General features: G+C 43.7%; 1 protein-coding gene and 1 pseudogene across 4 annotated transcripts in view; both read right to left on the bottom strand.

Annotated features, from left to right (window-relative positions):
• Positions 1-23,008, bottom strand: part of LOC132228215 (chromatin remodeling regulator CECR2) — a 240,285-nt gene that overhangs the window by 130,604 nt on the left and 86,673 nt on the right. The window lies entirely within an intron of this gene.
• On the bottom strand, positions 20,758-21,576 carry LOC132226295 (large ribosomal subunit protein eL6-like; annotated as a pseudogene).

Below are 23,008 nucleotides of genomic sequence, written 5' to 3'. Positions count from 1 at the left end.
AGGGGCACACCCACATAGAGTGCCCAGCTCAGGAGACTGGGGAGACTGAGACTGAGCCACTGGGCCTACAGGACACCTAATACACAAGGCCACTCTACCAACTCAAAGAGACATAGCAGCTCGACCTAATGCATAAAAATAAACACAGGGAAGCAGCCAAAACATGGAAATAAAGAAACAGGTTACAAATGAAAGAAATGGAGGAAAACAAATTATTGGATATAGAATTCAAAACAATCATTATAAGTTTACTCAAGAATCTTCCTGAGACTTCCAAGGAACTCAATGAGACTTTCCAGGATATTGCCAAATAAAATGGGAAAGAACCAATCAGAAATTAAGCAAACACTGACTGAAATGAAGAGCAATATACAGGGATTCAACAGTAGAGTAGAGGATTCCGAGAATCAAATCAAGGATTTGGAATATGAGGAAGCAAAAAACACCCAATCAGAAGACCAAAAAGAAAAAAGAATCCAAAAATATGAAGCTAGTGTAAGGGGCCTCTGGGACATCAAGTGTACAAACATTCGCATTATGGGGATGCCAGAAAGAGAAGAGAGAGAGAGCAAGATATTGAAAACCTATTTGGGATTAAAAATGGCGGCAGAGTAGGTGGATTCTGCACGGACATGCTCCCAGGAACAAGCTGGAATTACAACTGAAATACAGAAAGGCTTCCTGATTAATCAACGGAAAACAAAGAGAGAACCCTGATACCCAGGACCGTAGATGGAAACTGCATAGACAGTGGTAGGAGGGAGAGAGGCACGAAAGGGCTGGCCGGGCACCCACAGATAGAAGCTTAAGTCTCGGAGAGAAATATCTCAGCTGTATGTCTGTGTTTGTGTGTGTGTGTGTAGGGGGGGGGGGTGCCACTGAGAACTCAGGGATCTAATCCTGAAGGTGGGCTCCCCAGCAGAGAGCACCAAACGAAGGAAGGTACCCACATAATATCTAGCTGTGAAAAGCAGTGGGGTGCTGTCTGCCAGGGAGTGGCAGCTGAAAGTTTGAGCACCCTATTGAAAGGTGAAATAACAAAAATTACCTGCAGAGCCACCCAACTTGTGCTCTGGCAGAGGGAGGGTGAAGTGGCCTGGAGCTGTAAGAGCAGAACCCAGGACTGAGTTCTGCTCTCACAGCACAGAAGTGGGGATAGAGCTCAGAAGGCAGACACCCCAAGTTTACTGGGCTGAGTCATTCACTCATACAGCTAAGGACATTTTTCCGACAGACATTTGCCTTGCCTGGGCAAGACAGTTGCCACACCCTATTGGTAAACACCTTGCCCTGAGGCCACTTAAGAGATTAGAAGTAACAATTAGCCTCCAGGCAGAAGCAACTGACCCAACCTGTTGAAAAAACTCTCGCTACACCTGAGGACAATTGCTTGGGGGCAATTCAAGTCAGAATCCTATTAGTCTGTAGAAAGAGGAGGTCTCTGGAGGCTTTGAGTCTTTCCCTAGCCTTTAACACTGTGCTGCACTAGAAATTGAGAGGTGTAGAGGATCTACCTAATACATAGTCACAAACCCAAACAGACAACCAAAATGAGGAATCAAAGAAACAACCACCAAATGAAAGAACTAGAGAATTATCCAGAGAAGATAAATAAAGCATAGATAAGAAATTTATCTAAAACAAAGTTCAAAGTAATGATGTTAAAAACTCTCAACAGTATGAAAAAAGATACCCTATATAATAAAAGCCTAATATGCTAAGTTTTCAGTTGTCTGGTTGACTGTTCAAAGTGTAATAAGTTAATGATATGTAATGGCCGCTCAACCACTCACTATGAAATGCACTGACCACCAGGGGGAGACAGATGACAGGATGACCAATTGCTATGATGTGCACTGACCACCAGGGGGCACACGTTCCAACCAGAAAGGTAGTTAGCTGCTGGGGTCTGGCCCATTGGGACTGAGTGAGATGGGCCAGCATACCCTGGAGCCCTCCCGTGGGCCCTGCCTGGCCCAATTGTGCACCGGTGGGGTCCTGTGGCTGGGCCTGTGTCCTCTCGCAATCCGCGACCCTAATGGGATGTTGGAGAGCCAATTTCAGCCCAATCCCGCAGGCCACTTCAATTGGGAGGGCGCCCAACCCAGGACTCATGGCTGGCAAACACTGCTGCGGCAGCGTGAGCCTCTCCCAATCGGGACTGATAGGGCACAAGCCCACAGCAGGCACAGTGGGGCTGGGATGAGTGGGAGTGGCAGGTAGGAGCTGCAGGCGGTGTTGGACTGCAGGTTTCAGCCCAATCAATGCAGGCCACGCAGACGGGCCCCACCCATGCACAGTTTTGTGCACCGGGCCTCTAGTAGTAACTATAAAAAAAGAGCAATCTGAGATAAAGAATACATAACACAAATAAAGAACACATTGGAAAGAATACACAGCAGCCCTAGCCCGTTTGGCTCAGTGGATAGAGAGTCAGCCTGCGGACTCAAGGGTCCCGGGTTTGATTCCAGTCAAGGGCATGTACCTTGGTTGCAGGCACATCCCCAGTAGGGTGTGTGCAGGAGGTAGCTGATTGATGTTTCTCTCATCGATGTTTCTAACTATCCCTCTCCCTTTCTCTCTGTAAAAAACCAATAAAATATATTTTAAAAAAAGAAAAAAAAGAATACACAGCAGATTAGGGAAAGTTGAGGACTGAATCAGTGAATTAGAAGACAGAGTTGAAAATATCACTCAATTAGAGAACCAAAAAGAAAAAACAAAAAACCGGAGGACAGCTTAAGGGAGCTGTGGGACAATGTGAAACATAACAATATTAAAATAGCAGGTGTGTTATAAGAGGCAGAAGGAGAGAAAGTAATAGAGAAGATGATTGAAGAAATAATGGCACAAAACTTCTCTATTCTGATAAAGGAAAAAGTCACAGAAGTTCAGGAGGCACAGAGAACCCCAAACAAGAAGAACCCAAAAAGACCCACGCCCAGACAAATCATAATTAATAATGCCAAAAACTAAAGACAAAGAATATTAAAGAATATATTTTACTGATTTTTTACAGAGAGGAAGGGAGAGGGATAGAGAGTTAGAAACATCGATGAGAGCAAAACATCGATCAGCTGCATCCTGCACACCCCCCAGTGGGGATATGCCCACAACCAAGGTACATGCCCTTGACCGGAATCGAACTTGGGACCCTTGAGTCCATACGCCGACGCTCCATCCACTGAGCCAAACCGGTTAGGGCAAGACAAAGAATCTTAAAGATAGCAAGAAAAAAGCAAACTGTTACCTACAAAGGAGTTCCCATAAGGCTGACAACTGATTTCTCATCAGAAATTCTACAGGCCAGAAGGAAATGGCATGAAGTACTCAAGATAATGGAAAGCAAGGATCTGAAACCAAGATTACTATATCCAATTACTATATACCCTTCAATATAGATGGTGACATAGTTTCCCAGGCAAAAAATAGGCTAAAGGAATTCATCCCCACCAAGCAAACATTGTAAGAAATGCTAAAGGGATTACTGTAAGGTAAGGGATTGCTGAAAAAAAGAAACACAGAGAGAAACCTAGCCATACAAAATTAAAATGGCTATAAATAAGTACCTCTCAATAACGCTAAATGTAAACAGATTAAATGCTCCAATCAAAAGGTGTAGGGTAGCTGGAAAGATACAAAACATAACCCAACTATACGCTATCTACAAGAGACCCAACCCAAAACAAAAGAAACACAGGATGAAAGTGAAGGCATGGAAAAAAAAAAAATCAGAAATGAAAGCAGCGAAGTAAACACTGACACCACAGAAATACAAAGAATTGCAAGAAAATACTAAGAACAATAATATGCTAAAAGCTGGACAATGTTGATGAAATAGACAAATTCCTAAAAAAATACAATCTCCCAAAGCTGAATCAGGAAGAATCAAAAAACCTGAAAAAACCAATAACAATCTATGAAATAGAAGAAGTACTCAAAAAACTCCCACCACACAAAAGCCCAGATCTGGACGGCTTCATCGGGGAGTTGGCCCAAACATTAAAAAAAGAACTAATACCTATACTCCTCAAACTATTGCAGAAAATTCAAGAGGAAGGAACACTTCCAAATTCTTTTTATGAGACCAGCATTATCCTAATTCCAAAACCAGATAAAAACACTACAAAGAAAGTGGCCAATATCCCTCATTTACATAGATACTAAAATCTTCAACAAAATATTAGCAAATCACATCCAGCAATATATTAAAAAGATCATACAACATGATCAAGTGGGATTTATTCGAGGGATGCAAGGCTGGTACAAAATTCGTAAATCAGTAAACGTGATACATCACATAAACAAATGAAAAAACAAAAATCACATGATCATATCAAGAGATGCAGAAAAAGCATTCAACAAAATCCAACACCCATTTTTGATAAAAATTCTCAGCAAAGTTGGAATGGAGGGAGTATATCTCAACATGATAAAGGCCATATATGACAAACCTACAGACAACATCATACTCAATGGGCAAAAACGAAAACCACTTCCCCTAAAAACAGGAACAACACAGGGATGCCCACATTCAACCACTCCTGTTCAACGTAGTACTGGAAGTGTGAGCTACAGCGAAGGGACAAGAAGAAGAAATAAAAAGCATCATTATTGGGAAAGGAGAAGTAAAAGTGTCATTATTCACAGACGACATGATATTGTACATAAAAAACACCAAAGACTCCATCAAAAAACTAGTAGATGTAATAAATGAATCCGGCGATGTAGCAGGATACAAAATTAACAACCAGAAATCTATGCCTTTTTTTTACACCAATAATGAACTCACAGAAAGATAAACTAAAAAAACAACCCCGTTTACCACTGCCCCCCAAAATTAAGATACCTAGGAATGAACTTAACTAAGGAGGTAAAAGACCTCTATTCGGAAAACTACAGGATGTCGAATAAAGAGATAGAGGAAGACATAAACAAATAAAAGAATATAGCGTGTTCATGATTGGTAGAATCAACATCATTAAAATATCCATACTACCTAAGGCAATCTATACAATAAATGCAATCCCCATTAAGATACTAACAGAATATTTCACAGACCTAGAACAAACTCTCCAAAAATTCATCTGGAATTAAAAAAAAAAAAAAAAACCCAAAAAGCTGCAGCAATCCTAAGAAGAAAAAAAATTGTAGGGATCAAAATACCAGACATCATGCTATATTACAAAGCCACTGTTCTCAAATTGCCAGGTATTGGCACAAGAACAGACATAGAGCAATGGAAAAACAGAGAGCCCAGAAATCGACTCAAGCCATTATGTTCAAATAATATTTGACAAAGGGGGCAAGAGCATACAATGGAGTCAAGACAGTCTCTTCAATAAATGGTGTTGGGAAAATTGGACAGATACTTGTAAAAAATGAAACTAGACCAACTTACACCATACACTAAAAAAAAACCTCAAAATGGATAAAGGACTTAAACGTTAAGATGGGAAACCATAAAAATCTTACAGGAATCCACAGGCAGCAAAATCTCAGACATACTTTGAAGCAATATCTTTACCGATACAGCTCCTAGGGCAGTGATGGTGAACCTTTTGAGCTCGGCATGTCAACATTTTGAAAAACCCTAACTTAACTCTGGTGCTGTGTCACATATAGAAATTTTTTGATATTTGCAACCATAGTAAAACAAAGACTTATATTTTTGATATTTATTTTATATATTTAAATGCCATTTTTAACAAAGAAAAATCAACCAAAAAAATGAGTTGGTGTGTCACCTCTGACACGCGTGTCATAGGTTCTCCATCACTATCCTAGGGCAATGGAAACTAAAGAGAAAATTAAAAATGGGACTGCATCAAAATAAAAAGCTTCTAAAAAAATAAAAAGCTTCTGCATAGCAAAAGAAACCAATAAAACAAGAGAGCTCACTCCATGGGAGAACATATTTGCCAATGTTATCTCTGATAAGGGTTTAATCTCCAAAATTTACAGGAAAATAATACTACTTAACAAAAGGAAGATAAACAATCCAATCAAAAAGTGGGCAAAGGACCTAAATAGATACTTTTCAAAAGAGGACATACAGAAAGCCAAGAGACATATGAAAACATGCTCACAGTCACTAATCATCGGAGAGATGCAAATCAAAACAACAATGAGGTACCATCTCACACTTGTCAGAATGGCTATAAGCAACAAATCAACAAAGGACAAGTGCTGGTGAGGAAGAGGAGAAAAAGGAACCCTCTTTCACTGCTGGTGGGAATGCATACTGGTGCAGCCACTGTTGAAAACAGTATGGAGTGTCCTCAAAAAATTAAAAATGGAACTCCCATTTGACCCAGTGATCCCACTTCTAGAAATATATCACAAGAAATCAGAATCACCAATAAGAAAGGATATATGCAGCCCTATGTTGATAGTGGCACAATTTAGAATAGCTAAGGTTTGGAAACAGTCTAAGCTCCCATCAGCAGAAGAGTGGATTAGAAAACTATGGTATATCTAAATAATGGAATACTACACTGCACTAAAAAAGAAGAAATGCTTACCATTTGCAATAGCATCGATGGACCTGGAGAGCATCATGCTAAGTGAAATAATCCAGTCGGAGAAACATAAATATCACATGATCTCACTTATTTGTGGAATATAATGAACAATGTAAACTGAGGAACAAAAACTAGAGCCAGAAGGGGGAAAATATTCTAGAATATAATAGAAGCAGTCCTGTTATTTGCATATTTTTAATATTTCCTATAACTTTTGTGATATCATACAATGTTAGTAAAGTTTTGGTAATATTATTATACTTAAAATCCTTTTATTCTTGAAATATTAATGTTTATTGCACATAATATTATTATATGTAAGGCCATTTTTCTTGAATAACTGGTGTTTGTTGCATGTAACATTATTATATTTAAAATAGTTTTTCTTGAAATAAAAAACAAACCCTAAAAAAAAGAAAACCTATTTGAAGAAATAATGACAGAAAACTTCCCTTTCCCTGATTAAAGAAATAGACTTACATGTCCAGAAAATGCAGAAAGTCCCAAACAAGAGGAACCCAAAGAGGCCCACACCAAGATACATCATAATTAAAATTCCAAGTGTTAAAGACAACGAGAGAAACTTAAAAGCAAAAAAAACAACAACAAAAAAGCATTTAGTTACCTAAGGGAGCATCCATATGACTCTTAGCAAAATTCTGAACAGAAACTTTGTAGGTCAGAAGGGAATGGCAAAAAATACCCAACGTAATGAATAGAAAGGACCTACAACCAAGACTACTCTACCCATCAAAGCTCTTATTTAGAACTAGGGGCCCAGTGCACAAATTCGTGCACCTTGAAAGGAACTGTAGGCCACGAGGCTGCAGTGGGCACAGGTGTGGGTCTTGGCCCACACTCCACACTCCTGCCTGGACCCTCCTGCCATGGCCCCTGGTGCCCTCTGCCAGCAGCCCTGTTCCCACTGCCGCTGCTCCCACTCACTGACAGTGCCAGCCGCACTTGCACCCGCTGACAGCATGGAGTGTGGCCGGCGCCAGAAGCAGCTGCAAGGGTGGCTGTCGCCATTGGTGGGTGTGAATGGCAGCTGCTGCACCGATCGCCCCTCAGAAGCAGGGGGAGGTAGAGAAGCCCTCAAGGGCAATCGGGCCGGCAACTGCTATTTGTACCCGCTGATGGCACTTGGCGCTGGGTGTGAGCAGCGGCTGCGGGTGTGAGCAGGGTCAGCACTGGCAATGAGTGTGAGTGGCAGCTCTGGCGCCGGCAGCAGATGCAAGTGCCAGGTAGGACTGTGGCGCATGGGAACAAAGAATTTTCAGTAACCTCAAGAGGGTCACCCTGATGACAGCGACCAGCACCTTGCCTTGATCTGGCACCCCCACTCTTCTGCTCCACCATCCCACCACCCACAATGTTACACGCATGCCCCCTGATGGTAAGCGCACGTCAAAGTGACCGGTGGTTTGGCTGTTCCACTGTTCAGTCTATTTGCATATTACCTTTTATTATATAGGATAGAAGGTCAGATAAAGAGCTTCACAGACAAGAAAAACCTAAAGGAATTCAATCGCCACCAAACCAGTATTACATGAAATGTTGAAGGGTATTCTTTAAGAGCCATAAGAAAAAAGAGATAAAAATATTAACAATAAACAGGGCAATAAATACATATCTATCAACAATTGAATCTAAAAATCAAAATAAATAAGAAATCTAATGAACAAAGTAAAATTAAAGTATGAAGAAAATAGAATCACAGGCATGGGAACAGACTGACGATTCTCAGAGGGAAGGGGGGTGGAAGACGAGATTAAACAAAGATCTTATATACATACCAGAGGCCTGGTGCATGAAATTCATGCACTGGGTGTGGGGGGTTGTCCCTCAGCCCTGCCTGCACTCTCTCCAATCTGGGACCCCTTGGGGAATGTGCAACTACTGGTTTAGAAGTCTCACAATCCGGGACTGCTGGCTCCCAACCACTCGCCTGCCTACCGGCCTGATTGCCCCTAGCTGCCTCTGCCTGTCAGCCTGATCACCCCCTAACCACTCCCCTGGCAGCCTGACTGATGTATACCTACTCCCCTGCTGGCCCAATTGCCCCCAACTGCCCTCTCCTGCTGGCTTGATCTCGCCCCTAAGGGTCCTCCCCTGCCAGCCTGATCTCACCCCCAACTGCCCTCCCTCGCCACCCAGGTTGCCCCCAATTGCACCCCTGCTGGCCTGATCTCGCCCCTAACTGCCCTCCCCTGCTGGCCTGATCGCCCCTAACTGCACTCCCCTGCTGGTCTGGTTGCTCCCAAATGCCCTCCCCTGCTGGCCTGATCTCACCCCCAACTGCCCTTCCCTGGCAGACTGATTGCCCATAATGGCCTCTGCCTCGGCCCCCGCCACCATGGCTTTGTCTGGAAGGAAGTCAGAAGATGGCTGATTGACCTGGTCTAATTAGCTTATTACCCTTTTATTAGTATAGATAGATTATATAGGATACGATTGCTTCAATGGGGTGGGGGGGGGGGGGGGGGGACACCACACATTTTTCTGCAGGAGGAGATGCTCCTGGCAGACAAAAACACATAATCCCTATGTCTGGACTGATAGCCAGCCATATCCCATATACTGCCAAACCAGTCATTAAAAAAATTGAATCACTTTCTTACACTTTACACCAAACAGCTGTTGCCCTTAAAACCCCTCCTCAGCCCCCACCTTAGGTTTTGCCTTCGCATTTCGCCCAGATTAGGTTGTGATTGCTCAGATTCTATGCCAGTCAGCGTCAAAAGCTCCAACTCCTAAACAGCCATTGGCTCCTGACACTTCACCCAGATTAGGTTCTGGTTGGTCAGTCTCTATGCCAGTCAGCATCAAAAACTCGCCTCCTAGGCAGCCACTGGCTCCTGGAAATTCACCCACTTTAGGTCCTGATTGGTTGGTTTCTATGCCAGTCACCATCTCTGAGGCCTATCTCCAGGTCTGATCAAAGGGGTGGGGCTGATTAGCAGCCTTAGCAGAGGCCCAGAGAGAAACAGAGGTGGGGCTGCTGTGGAAGCCGGGAGAGAAAGAGGCAACAGCTGATCAACAGCTGCCACAGAGGCTGCAGATCAGACCCTGCCTCTCTGTCTGCAGGCCTCTCTCAGGGTCTGATCTGCAGTCCCCTCAGCAGTCAGTGCTGGGTCGCTGCCCCAGCCGGTACCAGCTGCAGTCAGTGCTGGGTCGCCTTGGCCCAGCACTGACTTCTGTGTTTGGTCAAGCCTTTGGTCATTAAGGACCCTGGCTCTTTATATATATAGACTAGAGGCCTGATGCACAAAATTCGTGCAAGAGTAGGCCGTCCTACCCCCGGGTACTGGCATCAGCTTCCCTCTGGCACATGCGACCCAGGCTTCCCTCCCAACCCCGGCTTCACCCCGAAGGACATCTGGTCTAATTATCATATTACCCTTTTATTATTACAGATATGCATTACCCATGGACACAGACAATAGGGTGTCGAAGACTTGGGACAGGGCGGGAAATGGATGGAGGGTGGCAATGGGGGGGGGGGGGAGGAGTATCTGTAATACTCAACAATGATTTTTTTTTTTAAAAAAAAGCGTAGGGTAATTTAAATGAAGTATAACAGAATAATATAGTCAAGTACTACTCTACTGAAAATTGATGTGACTAAATTATCTTATATTAAGAATTACCCACAAATATTAATATTATCCTATATAATAAATTCTAATATGATGATTGGAGGAACAGTACCAGCCCAAGAAGCCCGCCGCAATCTGAGGAGCTGCAGTCCTGCACAGTCCACACTGATATAAGGAGTAGCAGACACATGCAGCCTGCACCTGTCCAACAAGCAGGAGCTGGGTGAGCATCCCACCCTCATCCGAGGAGCAGCAGCCCCACATGCAGCTCACTCCTGCCCAAGGAATAGCAGCCGCATAAGCAGTCCTTCCCATGTCCGAGGAGCAGCAGCCACATAAGCAGAATACCCCCGTATGAGGAGAAGCAGCTGCACGTGTTGCTCACTCCCACCCGAGGAGCAGCAGCCGCCTAAGCAGCTTGCCCCACTCTGAGGAGCAACAGCCACACGAGCAGACTGCCTATGTCCGAGGAGCGGCAGGCCTGCGCAGCCCACACTGGTCTGAGGAGCAGCAGCCACGTGAGCAGTCCACCCCGCCGGAGGAGCAGCAGCCACATGAACAGCACTCCCTGTCCAAGGAGCAGCAGACGTGCTCAGCCTGCCCCCATCCGAGGAGCAGTAGCCTCGTAATCTGCCCACCACTGTCCAAGGAACAGGAGCTGTGTAAGCAGCTGCCCCCACAAGCCAGAGTAGACACCACTGCGGCAAACAGCACCCACCAGAGAAGCCGCTGCCAACTGAGGAGCAGCACCGGCATGACTCAACGAGACCAGTCGGTGAGACCAAAAATGGGTAGACAAAGAAACCCCAAAAGAGAGAAAAAAAGGATTCACCAGAAAAGCAGGTAATAAGTGAAACAGAAGCATGCAGTAGTTCAGAAAAAGAATTCAGAAAAAGGGTTATACAGTTCAGAAACCTGATGGACGAAAAACTCAACAACTTATTTAAGAATCAAGAAGAAATGGATGGGGAAACCAAGATGGCGGTGAACGCCGAGATTGCGGCCTCGAACAACCACTTCAAAAAACAACTAAAGACGGAACGGACATCATCCAGAACCACAGGAAGGCTGGCTGGGTGGAAATTCTACAACTAGGAGGAAACAGAATATCATACCCAGACTCAGAGGAGGCGCAGTGCTGAAGTGAAATACTCAGGTGCGGAGTGCGCTCAGAGCGGGCTGGATGCGGAGGGCGCGGTTGTTGTTTTCAATCGGGAGGGAGTTTCAGACTCTGAGCTTCAGATCCAGGTGAGTCTCTAGGGACCCAGACTCAAACAGGAGAAGCGGGACTGTCTGGCTTCGGTCGGAACTCGAAGGCAGCTTTCTCTCCGAGGTTTGCAGCGGTTGCTAGGACTCTGTGAGGCAGAGCCCATAGGGACAGAACTGAGAGCAGCCATAACTGCTCGCTCCGGCCCTCCCTGTAGATCCCCGGGGACCCGCCCCGCCCAAGCCGTGCACAGAGCCATTTGCCGGATAGCCTCAGGCAAACGCTAGATTAGCACTGCCCTAGAGATCCAGCACAAAAGCTCTCCCACTGCAGACACAGCTGACTCTCATTGCCAGTTAGCATGGAGGTCAAATAACCCCCACTATTGCCGACAACAATCAAGGCTTAACTACAAGTCTGCGCACAAAGACCACTAGGGGGTGCACCAAGAAAGCATAAAAAAAGCGGAGACAAAGAAACAGGACAAAATTGTCCATGGAGGATATAGAGTTCAGAACCATACTTTGAAGGTCTCTCAAGAACTGTCTAGAAGCCGCCAATAAATGTAGTGAGATCCTCAAAAAATCTAATGAGACCCTCGATGTTGTGATAAAGAACCAACTAGAAATTAAGCATACACTGACTGAAATAAAGAATATTATACAGACTCCCAACAGCAGACCAGAGGAGCGCAAGAATCAAGTCAAAGATTTGAAATGCGAAGAAGCAAAAAACACCCAACTGGAAAAGCAAAATGAAAAAAGAATCCAAAAATGGGAAGATAGGGTAAGGAGCCTCTGGGACAGCTTCAAGCGTACCAACATCAGAATTATAGGGGTGCCAGAAGATGAGAGAGAGCAAGATATTGAAAACCTATTTGAAGAAATAATGACAGAAAACTTCCCCTACCTGGTGAGAGAAATGGACTTACAGGTCCAGGAAGCACAGAGAACCCCAAACAAAAGGAATCCAAAGAGGACCACACCAAGACACATCATAATTAAAATGCCAAGGGCAAAAGACGAAGAGAGAATCTTAAAAGCAGCAAGAGAAAGAAACTCAGTTACCTACAAGGGAATACCCATACGACTGTCAGCTGATTTCTCAACAGAAACTTTGCAGGCCAGAAGGGAATGGCAAGAAATATTCAAAGTGATGAATACCAAGAACCTACAACCAAGATTACTTTATCCAGCAAAGCTATCATTCAGAACGGAAGGTCAGATAAAGAGCTTCACAGATAAGGAAAAGCTAAAGGAGTTCATCACCACCAAACCAGGATTATATGAAATGCTGAAAGGTATCCTTTAAAAACAGGAAGAAGAAGAAAAAGGTAAAGATACAAATTATGAACAACAAACATGCATCTATCAACAAGTGAATCTAAGAATCAAGTGAATAAATAATCTGGTGATCATAATAGAATCAGGGACATAGAAAGGGAATGGACAGACTATTCTTGGGGGGGAAAGGGGTGTGGGAGATGCGGGAAGAGACTGGACAAAAATCGTGCACCTATGGATGAGGACAGTGGGTGGGGACTGAGGGCGGAGGGTGGGGCGGGAACTGGGAGGAGGGGAGTTATGGGGGGGGGGGGAAAGAGGAACAAATGTAATAATCTGAACAATAAAGATTTAATTAAAAAAATCAACAAACAAGGGCTGGTGAGGATGTGGAGAAAAAGGAACCCTCCTGCACTCCTGGTGGGAATGCAGAGTGGTGTAGACAATGTGGAAGACAGTATGGTTTCCTCAAAAAACAAGAAATGGAACTCCCATTTGACTCAGTGATCCCATTTCTGGGAATATATCCCAAGAAACTAGAAACACCAATTAGAAAGGATATATGCACCCCTATGTTCATGGCAGCACAATTCACCATATCTAAGATTTGGAAACAGCCTAAGTGCCCATCAGTAGATGAGTGGATTAAAAAACTGTGGTACATCTACACAATGGAATACTAAGCTGCAGTAAAAAAGGAGTTCTTACCATTTGCAACAGCATGGATGGAACTGGAGAGCATTATGCTAAGTGAAATAAGCTAGTCAGAGAAAGATAAATATCACATGACTCACTCATTTATGGAATATAATGAACATAAACTGATGAACAAAAATAGATCCAGAGACAGAGAAACATCTATCAGACCATCAAACCTCAGGGGGAAGGTAGGGGTGGGTGGGGGTAAGTGGGAGAGATCAACCAAAGGACTTATATCCATGCATATAGGCCTAACCAATGGACACAGACAACAGGGGGGTGAGGGCATGAGTCGGGGCGGGGGTAATGTGGGGATAAGGACACATATGTAATAACTTAATCAATAAAGAAATTTTTTAATAAAGCCTAATATGCTATGTGTCCAGTCATCCATTCAACCATGTAATATGCTAATGACAGCATGCTAAGGCCGCTCAACCGCTCGCTATGACATACACTGACAACCAGGGGCAAACAGTCGACTAGTCATCAAGTTGCTATGACATGCTCTGACTACCAGGGGGCAGACGCTCCAATTGACAGGTTAGCTTGTTGCTGGGGTCTGGCTGATCGGGACTGAATGAAACGGGCTGAACATGCCCTGGGGCTGTCCCGCAGTCCCTCTGTGGATGACCAACCTCCCGCATCCCTACCCGGCCCTCTTCGTGCACTAGTCCTCTAGTTATTAATAAATAAGTCACACCTTCTGATGCTGTTAGTACACAAATTAGCCGTTTTCCTTCACACTCTAGCTTCTAAGATCAGAACTATAAACTTGTTCACTACAAGAATAATTTTCTGATTACCTCTTTATAGGAGGTCCACAATTATCACAGATATCCTTCATTTTAAATCAGCTTAACAACTAACCACAGGCTCTGCAAAAGGTTTATTTAAGGTCCAACATGGTCAAAGAAAGGTAGTGTGACCCAAGAGGGCGTGTAGGTTGAGGTTAGACACTCTCCGTTTCAGAGAGGGGTGTCAGGCATTCCCTGAAGAAAATTGAAACAATGGCTAATAAAAGTCAGACTGCAACCTACCGGCAAAAACAGAACATCTCATCACTAGGCAGAATGCAGAGGCACAAACAGATTCTTACACCCACAGGAAAGGGGGGCAGGGGAGGCTGGGGGAAGGTCAAGGGGGGAAAAAAAGGAGACACATGTAATACTCTTTGTAATATTTTAAGCAATAAAACAAAATTTTAAAAAAGGGGAGGCAGCTCCAAATGTCTACTGAGGAGGCAGTTAAAATCCATCTTCCCTTTCCCCAAGGAAGCCCACCACGTGTTTCCATATAAAGCCATTGCACACACTAATGGAGACGCAAATCCTGTTTAGGTTTCACAAATCACTTCATAGATCTTTTATAGCCATATCGAGGAACTTCCATACACAATTTCCAGAACCTCAGAAGTCCTAATTCACCTTTAGCAGATCCTCTAGAAAAAGGTTCTCCACCTTTTCTCTGACCCCAAAACAATACATATCAGTTACCTTTGTTGACGATTAGGAGGGAGTTTAAATACTCCTCATATCTCTCCTCCAATGTGAAAATCAGCAAGTGCTATAGAATTTTGAACTGAAGTCAAAAAGGCTTCTTTAGCTCTAACCATGGGAGCTAAGACAAACCCAGGCCTGACACAGACACACAAACCAAAAAAGTAGCTAAAGAGTAAGGGAGGTAGAACAGGGAATTTAAAAAATATAAATGAATCCTGGCTACATTTTCTCAGTGGTTAGAGCATCAACCCACGGATCAAAGGGTTCAGGTTCAATTCCCGATCAAGTGCATGTACCTCAGTTGCAGGTTCTCCAGTCCTGGGAGGGGCGCGTGTGGGAGGCAACCAATCGATGTATCTCTCTCGCCTCTCTTTCTCTCTCTCTTTCTCTCTCTTTCTCCCCCCACCCCCGCCCCACCTCCCCTCTCTTCCCTTCCATTCTCTCTCTAGAAGTCAATGGAAAAAATATCCTCAGGTGAGGATTAAAAAAAGGGGGAGGGGGGCAGGAAAGCTAGAAACAGAAAATGAAGGGTAGAACACCAGAACTGCAGCCACTGCTATGGATCTTTTACTTGACATGCAAAATAAATGAGGCAAGTTATTAGAATATTAGCCATGACAATCAAAAACTTAAACCTGGCCGGCGAGGCTCAGTGGTTGAGTACTGAACTATAAACTAAGAGGTCACAGTTCAATTTCTGGCCAGGGCACATGCCCGAGTTGTGGTCTCAAACCCCAGTGTGTGTGTGTGTGTGTGTGTGTGTGTGTGTGTGTGTGTGTGTGTGTGTTGAGGGGGGGGGGGGCGGGTCTGCAGGAGGCAGCTAATCAATGAATGATTCTCGCTCATCACTGATGTTTCTTTTTAAAAAAATTGTTCAAAAAATATTACATAAGTCTTCTTTTTTCCCTGATCGACCCCCCCAGCCACTCCCACCCCTAAGGGCAAGCCCCCTGCGCCCCAGTGTCTGTGTCCATTAGTTATGCTAATATACATGCATACAAGTTCTTTGGTTGATCTTTATCTCCCTCCCCCCCTCCTCCCGCCATTTGTGTCTGGATCTATTTTTGTTCATCAGTTTATGTTGATCATTATATCCCACATGAGTGAGATCATATATTTATCTTTTAACAGCTGGCTTATTTCGCTTAGCATAATGCTCTCCAGTTCCACCCATGCTGTTACAAATGGTAAAAGTTTCTTCTTTTTTATAGCAGCGTACTCCATTGTGTAGATGTACCACTGTTTTTTAATCCACTCATCTGATGATGGGCACTTAGGCTGTTTCCAAATCTTAGCTATGGTGAATTGTGCTGCTATGAACATAGGGGTGCATATATCCTTTCTGATTGGTGTTTCTAGTTTCTTGGGATATATTCCTAGAAGTGGAATCACTGGGTCAAACGGGAGTTCCATTTTTAACTTTCTGAGGAAACTCCATACTGTTCTCCACAGTGGCTGCACAGTGTGCATTCCCACCAGCAGTGAACGAGGGTTCCTTTTTCTCCACATCCTTTCCAGCACCTGTCATTTGTTGATTTGTTGATGATAGCCATTTTGACAGGTGTGAGATGGTATCTCATTGTTGTTTTGATTTGCATCTCTCAGATGATTAGTGTCTCTGAGCATGTTTTCATGTCTCTCCGACTTCTGTATGTCCTCTTTCGAAAAATGTCTATTTAGGTCCTTTGCCCATTTTTTGATTGGGTTGTTCATCTTCCTTTTGTTTAGTATGATTTTCCTGTAAATTTTGGAGATTAAACCATTATGGGAGATAACATTGACAAATATGTTCTCCCATGCAGTAGGCTCTCTTGTTTTGTTGATGGTTTCTTTTGCTGTGCAGAAGCTTTGTATTTTGATGTAGTCCCATTTGTTTATTTTCTCCTTTGTCTCCATTACCTTAGGAGCTGTATCGGTAAAGGTACTGCTATGACATATATCTGCTGTTTTGTTGCCTTTGGATTCTTCAAAGATTTTTATGGTTTCCCTTCTTACATTTAATTACTTTATCCATTTTGAGTTTATTTTTGTGTATGGTGTTAAGTTGGTGATCTAGTTTCATCATTGATGTTTCTATCTCTCTCTCCCTCTCCCTTCCTCTCTGGAATTATATATATATTTATTACTGGTAGCCCGGTGCACGAAATTTGTGCACATCAAAAGGGAATTAATTGCCCTAACCGGTTTGGCTCAGTGGATAGAGCATCGGCCTGCGGACTCAAGGGTCCCAGGTTCGATTTCGGTCAAGGAGGCAGCTGATCGATGTTTCTCTCTCATAGATGTTTCTAACTCTCTATCCCTCTCCCTTCCTCTCTGTAAAAAATCAATAAAATATATATTTTTTTAAAAAAAGGGAATTAGTGGAGATATTTTAATATTGCTTTTTGCCCTTTCTCTATAATAGAAGTGTGAGAGATGAAAGGAAATTATTAAAATGTATATGAAAATAATATATAAATTTATTGATAAACAGTAACAAAAGGATATAACAGAGGCATGATATAAAAGTGACAAAAACATGATATGAAAACAACAAAAACATGATATAAAAACAACAGTGATGCAAACAATGACTGATAAAAGTGATTAAACTTATTCTAATATCTCCCTGTACACCACATTAAGAGTGAAAACACTTTCAGAGTGCTTGACTAATTTCCCTTGTGATGCAGTACTTAGAACTTTAACTCTAACATCACATGCTCTTCAAACTCGAGAGAAAGCAACATATAACTGACCATGTGCAAAAATGGGTTCTGGTAGGAATCTGCCTACTTTGCCTAGAGTTTATCCTTGTGATTCATGAATAGTCATCACAAATGCGGGCATCACAGTAAACCATCGTCGAATCACTGTCAGATGGGGACAAATTAATTCTTGGAATCAGAACAGCCTCTCCCTCTGCAGATCCTGTTAATACTTCAGCTTCGATAATGTTAGGTCGTAATCTTTTGATAATAAATCTGGTACCATTACAAAGACCCCATTTACTATTGAGATATCTCAATAGCATGATGATTGCAGCCACTTTCAATTTTAATTGATGACATGGCATTCCCTGAAGGAGTAATACTCTTAAGAAATTCAATGGAAAAATTTTCCTTTTCAGCATCACCTGTGGAATCAATGGAATCATCACTCAAATATGTGTGAAAATCTCCATCGAGTATAACCACATTTTCCTCATTTAATTTCTGAACATGCTCATTTTTGGACAAAGAATTGCACGTTTAGATATGTTTAATATTATCTATAGCAGTGATTCTCAACCTTGGCTGCACATTAAAATCACCTGTGAATCTTTTAAAAATCCTGATTCCTGGGCCTCATCCTCCGGAAATTGTTTGTTATGTGGGTGGGGCCACAACATTAGTAATAAAGAAAGAGAATTAAAACTTTATTGTGGGAAGCCGCTGCAGTGTTTTGGACAGGTTCAAGCCTTGGACTGATGAGAGGGCACAGTCCTCTCATTGCCACGTGCAAGTCCCAGCTTAGAGGGCAGGGCCCTCCCAGCACAATTATAACCAACAGCTGTAGTTGTAAGCTTGAACCTATGGTCCGAACACATGGCCCCACGTGCCTGAGTGATGTAGGCTTGATAGAGTTCAGGTGCATGTAGTTGAGTAGGACTGAAACCCAGGAGAATGTTGTAAACATCTTGGTCACTCCCTTACTTTGCCTTGTAGCATCTGCTATAAAATAAAGGCATGGCTGTGGACATGGTCACTGTCTCTCAGAGAAGCAGCATCCCACCGAGACCCGGCTTTCATTCTCTTGTCTGTCTTTTCTAAGCCTTTCAGTCGCCCCCACTCAGGTTCACCCTTGGCTGTGCTGACGCAGTACACTTTATAAAGATATGCCTCCACGCTCCCAGGGCGGGTTCCTGCCTCAAACCCCATCCTACAGGAAACAGCTCTGGGAAACAGCTTGGGGGAGGGTGCAGCTATTGCCAAGACAACCCCACAGGACTGACTTCCTTCTGCTTGGTCGCGGTTCTTCTGGTCGTGATGAACAACACCCAGGGTTTTGTGTAAGTAGATTATATATATATTTATATTTATATATATTTATATTTATATTTAAAAACCTACTACAGAATCTTGAGCACAAAAATTCACCATGAATTTTTTCTTGTACACATACATACAAAGATGTCATCTTAGCACTGTTAGTTTATATAAATAATATTGATTGAGAAACACCTAGATGTCCAATAGGAAAGTGGTTAAATAAGCAATGGCATAGCCATATCTGATTATGATGATAGTACAGGTGCGCATAATATGAAAAAATGTTCATTATATATTACTTTCTTTTCTTTCTTTTTTAAATACTCACATGAATAGTGAGGACATTTTCCCCAATGATTTTTAGAGAGAGTGGAAGGGGAGAGAAGGAAGGGAAGAGAGGGAGAGTGAAAGAGAAACATCAATGTGTTAAGAGATCCATGGATTAACTGCCTCCCATTCTTACCCTGACTGGGACCGGGGATTGGACCTGAAACCAAGGTATGTGCCCTTGACCGGGAATCGAACCTGAGACCTTTAGGTCACTGAGCAAACCCGGCCAGTGCATATATTACTTTTAAAATAAAACATATGTTATTACAATACCATGTATTTTCAAATTGTGTTTGCATCTACACTAATAAAAGAGAAAAATGGTAACTGGCGTACGACGATATCCTTTTCATTGGCTAATCAGGGCTATATGCAAATTAACTGCCAACTATGATTGGCAGTTAACTGCCAACAAGATGGCGGTTAATTTGCAAATGTAGGCACAATGCAGGGAGGTGAAAGGGAAAGCAGGAAGAAGCCCCCTGCCACTGACAGTGATCGGAAACCCAGGGGGGAGCTAAGAGCTGGGGGGCAGGGCAAAGGCAGCCCTGGGGCCGCCTTTGCCCTGCCCCCCAGCCATGATAGGAGAATCAGGCGCCTTTGCCGCCCTGGCCAGTGATAGCAGGAAGTAGGGGTGGAGCCAGCGATGGGAGCTGGGCACGGTCGAAGCTGGCAGTCCCGGGAGCTAGGGGTCCCTTGCCTGGGCCTAAAGCGAAGCCCACGATCGCGGGGCCGCTGCAGGTGCGGGTGCCCGCTGCCCGGGCCGGACACCTAGGCCAGAGGCGTTAGGCCTGGGCAGGGGCGGAGCCTGCAACCGCAGGGAGCTGGGGGTCCCCTGCCCAGGCCTGACACCTCTGCCGGAGGCCTCAGGCCTGGTCAAGGGGCCGATCCGGTGATTGGTGATCGGAGGGTGATGAGGGTCAACTCCTCTGGCCGAGGCATTAGGCCTGGGCGGGGGGCTGAGCCGGGGATTGGGGGGATATGATGGTCCCCTTGCCCAGGCCTGAAGCCTGGGTCAGAGGCGTCAGGGGGTGGAGCAAGGGATCAGAGGGAGATGGGGGTGCCCTGCCCAGGCATGATTCCTGGGCCAGAGGCCTCAGGCCTGGGCGGGGGCCAGAGCCAGTGATCGGGGAGAGATGGGGGTTCCCTGTCCAAGCCTGACACCTCTGGCGGAGGCGTCAGGCCTGGGCAAGGGGCCCATCAGGCGATCGGAGGGTGATGGGGGTCTACGCCTCTGGCCGAGGCATCAGGCCTGGGCAAGGGGCAGAGCCAGCAATCGGAGGGGTCTGGGGGTCCCCTGCCCAGGCCTGATGCCTGGACCAGAGGCATCAGGCCTGGGCTGGGGGCAGAACCAGTGATGGGGGGAAATGAGGGTCCCTTGCCCAGGCCTGACACCTCTGTCAGAGGCATCAGGCCTGGGCAAGGGGCCGATCCTGCGGTTGGAGGTTGATGGGGGTCAACGCCTGAGGGCTCCCAGTATGTGAGAGGGGGCAGGCTGGGCTGAGGGACACTACCCCCCCACACACACACCCAGTGCACGAATTTCGTGCACCGGGCCCCTAGTATATAAATATGTCTATATATAGGCTCAAGATAACTAATTATAACTAACCATTCTCTTATCTCAATTTTCTGAAGTTTAAATCAACTCTTTAAAAAAACAGATCAGTTGTTTAATTAGGTTCTTCAAAAGGAATTTAGAACAGTTTGTGAAAATAAATTTCATTTGTGAAAGCCAACAGTGCCCTGGAGCTGAGGAACTGCTTTGATTTTTGGCAGAATTTGCAAATCGATGGCTTTCTGAACAGCCTTGGGCTGCCCTGTAATCTTGTATTTCTCTTTCTGTGTTGAACATCTCAACCTCTGGTGTCTGGGCTTGTGCAGCTTCTTCTTGAAGTAATCATCTGTACGATGTTTGGGTATTTTTACACCACTGATATCAATTTTGGTAGAGATGGCAATGACAAATTTCTAAAGTGTTCTATGCAGAGGAACTCAATTAAGGGACAGAGGTCCAGTCTCAAATAGCAAGCCACTGCTCAGCTAGTTCAGGAAAACTACACCTCTTGCCTCTGTGGTGCTCAATAAGGATGATCAGAATGGTCCCAGGAGTGATGCTGGTCCCCCGTTTTCTCACATGATGACTAAAGGGTTTCTTGCCACAGTTCAATAGCTTTCAAGGCACATCTGCAGTAGGATAATATCTAGGCATTTTGCAAAGTTTGACCACTTGGGTACACCATTCTTGTCACCCACCACAAACTGGTGTTGTGACAGTAGCAGAAACTTTCTTCTTTTTCTTTTCAATTCTAGATTTAGCTTTTGAATACTTCCTCGAGTGCATGGCCTTTCAGGAACACACAATTGATTGGGAATATCTAACAATTCCTCTCACTAGGACAGTTTTGGCTGCCTTGGGGCTTTCCCTTCTTAACCTTGCCACCAGCATTAGCCTTATTGGCTTTAGGTTTCTTCTCCTTAGTATCCAGTTTCTCGGCTTTTCCACTCACTATTTTGTAAGATGGGACAAGAGCTACAATCAACTTTTTTTGAGAGAAAAAGCATTATTTTAAATTTTTACATTTATACTTAACTATTCCTTTTTTTTAATCCTCACCAGAGGCTGCTTTTCACTGAATCTAGAGAGAAAGGAAGAGAGAGGAAGAGAGAGAAACATTGAGGTAAGAGAGAAACATGGATCATTTGCCTCCCATATGCACCCCAATCAGGGGTCAAACCCACAACCTAGGTGTGCGTCCTTATCTGGAATCAAACCTAAGACCCTTTGATACATGGGACAACACTACAACCAACTGAGCAACATTGGCCAGGGCTTAAGTTTTCTTTTTGATAAAAAAGAATAAAAACAGGAACCAAGGTGCCAATGATTTGGATTTTACTAGATAAATGGAAAGAGAAGTCATACATTAGGACCTACCTAAACCAAGTCTTCATTTCCTCACATCCTGTCTCTAACATTTTCAAGTCTATCCAACCTGACAATTACTTTCATCAAAACCCAGATTTTACATCCAATGGCCATGACTTCACATTCTTGTACTCAGGGAAGATCCAGATGGAGCATTCACACTGTCTTGGACAGCAGGAACTGAGGGACTCATTCCAAAGTGCAAAGACACCATCTGCAATCTTCTGGTAATCCTCTTCATGTCATCTGTTCCATTTCCAATTCTTTTTATATGTCCATTGCACAAGTAATCAAGATTTACCCTCCAGGTATCTCTTTCCATAAGGCAGGTAGAAATATCATATTGAATTTATTTTCCAATACTGCAAAAACACAATGCCTTCTCATTACTCTCTTAACCCCAAAATAAATACCACTCTGTGGCTAGTACTAAAACCTATGTAAGGTACTAAAAAAGAAAAAAAACATGGTCACAGATTACAAGGAATTTAATTGATAAACAGAACTCATAAATAGAAAACAATGGGGAAAAAAAAGATTAAGATTTTGCCTACAATTAACTGCTAGGTTTGGCTCTACTGGGCCTAATCCCAATTCAACCCATTGCTTATGACCTTGGGAAATCTCCTCACCTGTAAAACCATGAATTAAACCTAAATGATCTCAAACATCCTTTCCACATCTCATCTTCTATAGTTCTAGAAACAACAGATCAGAGAAAGGAAAGATAAAGGCAGGCTTCCATAATGTGTTAGGAATTACCTATGAACAGACAACAAGGAGGATTAAAAAAACAAGTGAATCTGTTAAGGGGAAAAAGAAAAAAAAAAATCACCAATCCATAAGAAGCCTGTTCTTATATAAGCAGGGTGATCAGAAAGTAAATGAAAGAAAAGTATACTCTTCTCCTCCCTTCTATTAGAGA

Source organism: Myotis daubentonii, chromosome 2 (assembly GCF_963259705.1).
Source record: "Myotis daubentonii chromosome 2, mMyoDau2.1, whole genome shotgun sequence".
Classification (NCBI taxonomy): Eukaryota; Metazoa; Chordata; class Mammalia; order Chiroptera; family Vespertilionidae; genus Myotis; species Myotis daubentonii.
The sequence above is the reverse complement of the archived record's forward strand: the minus strand, read 5'-3'. Positions and strand labels throughout refer to the sequence as shown.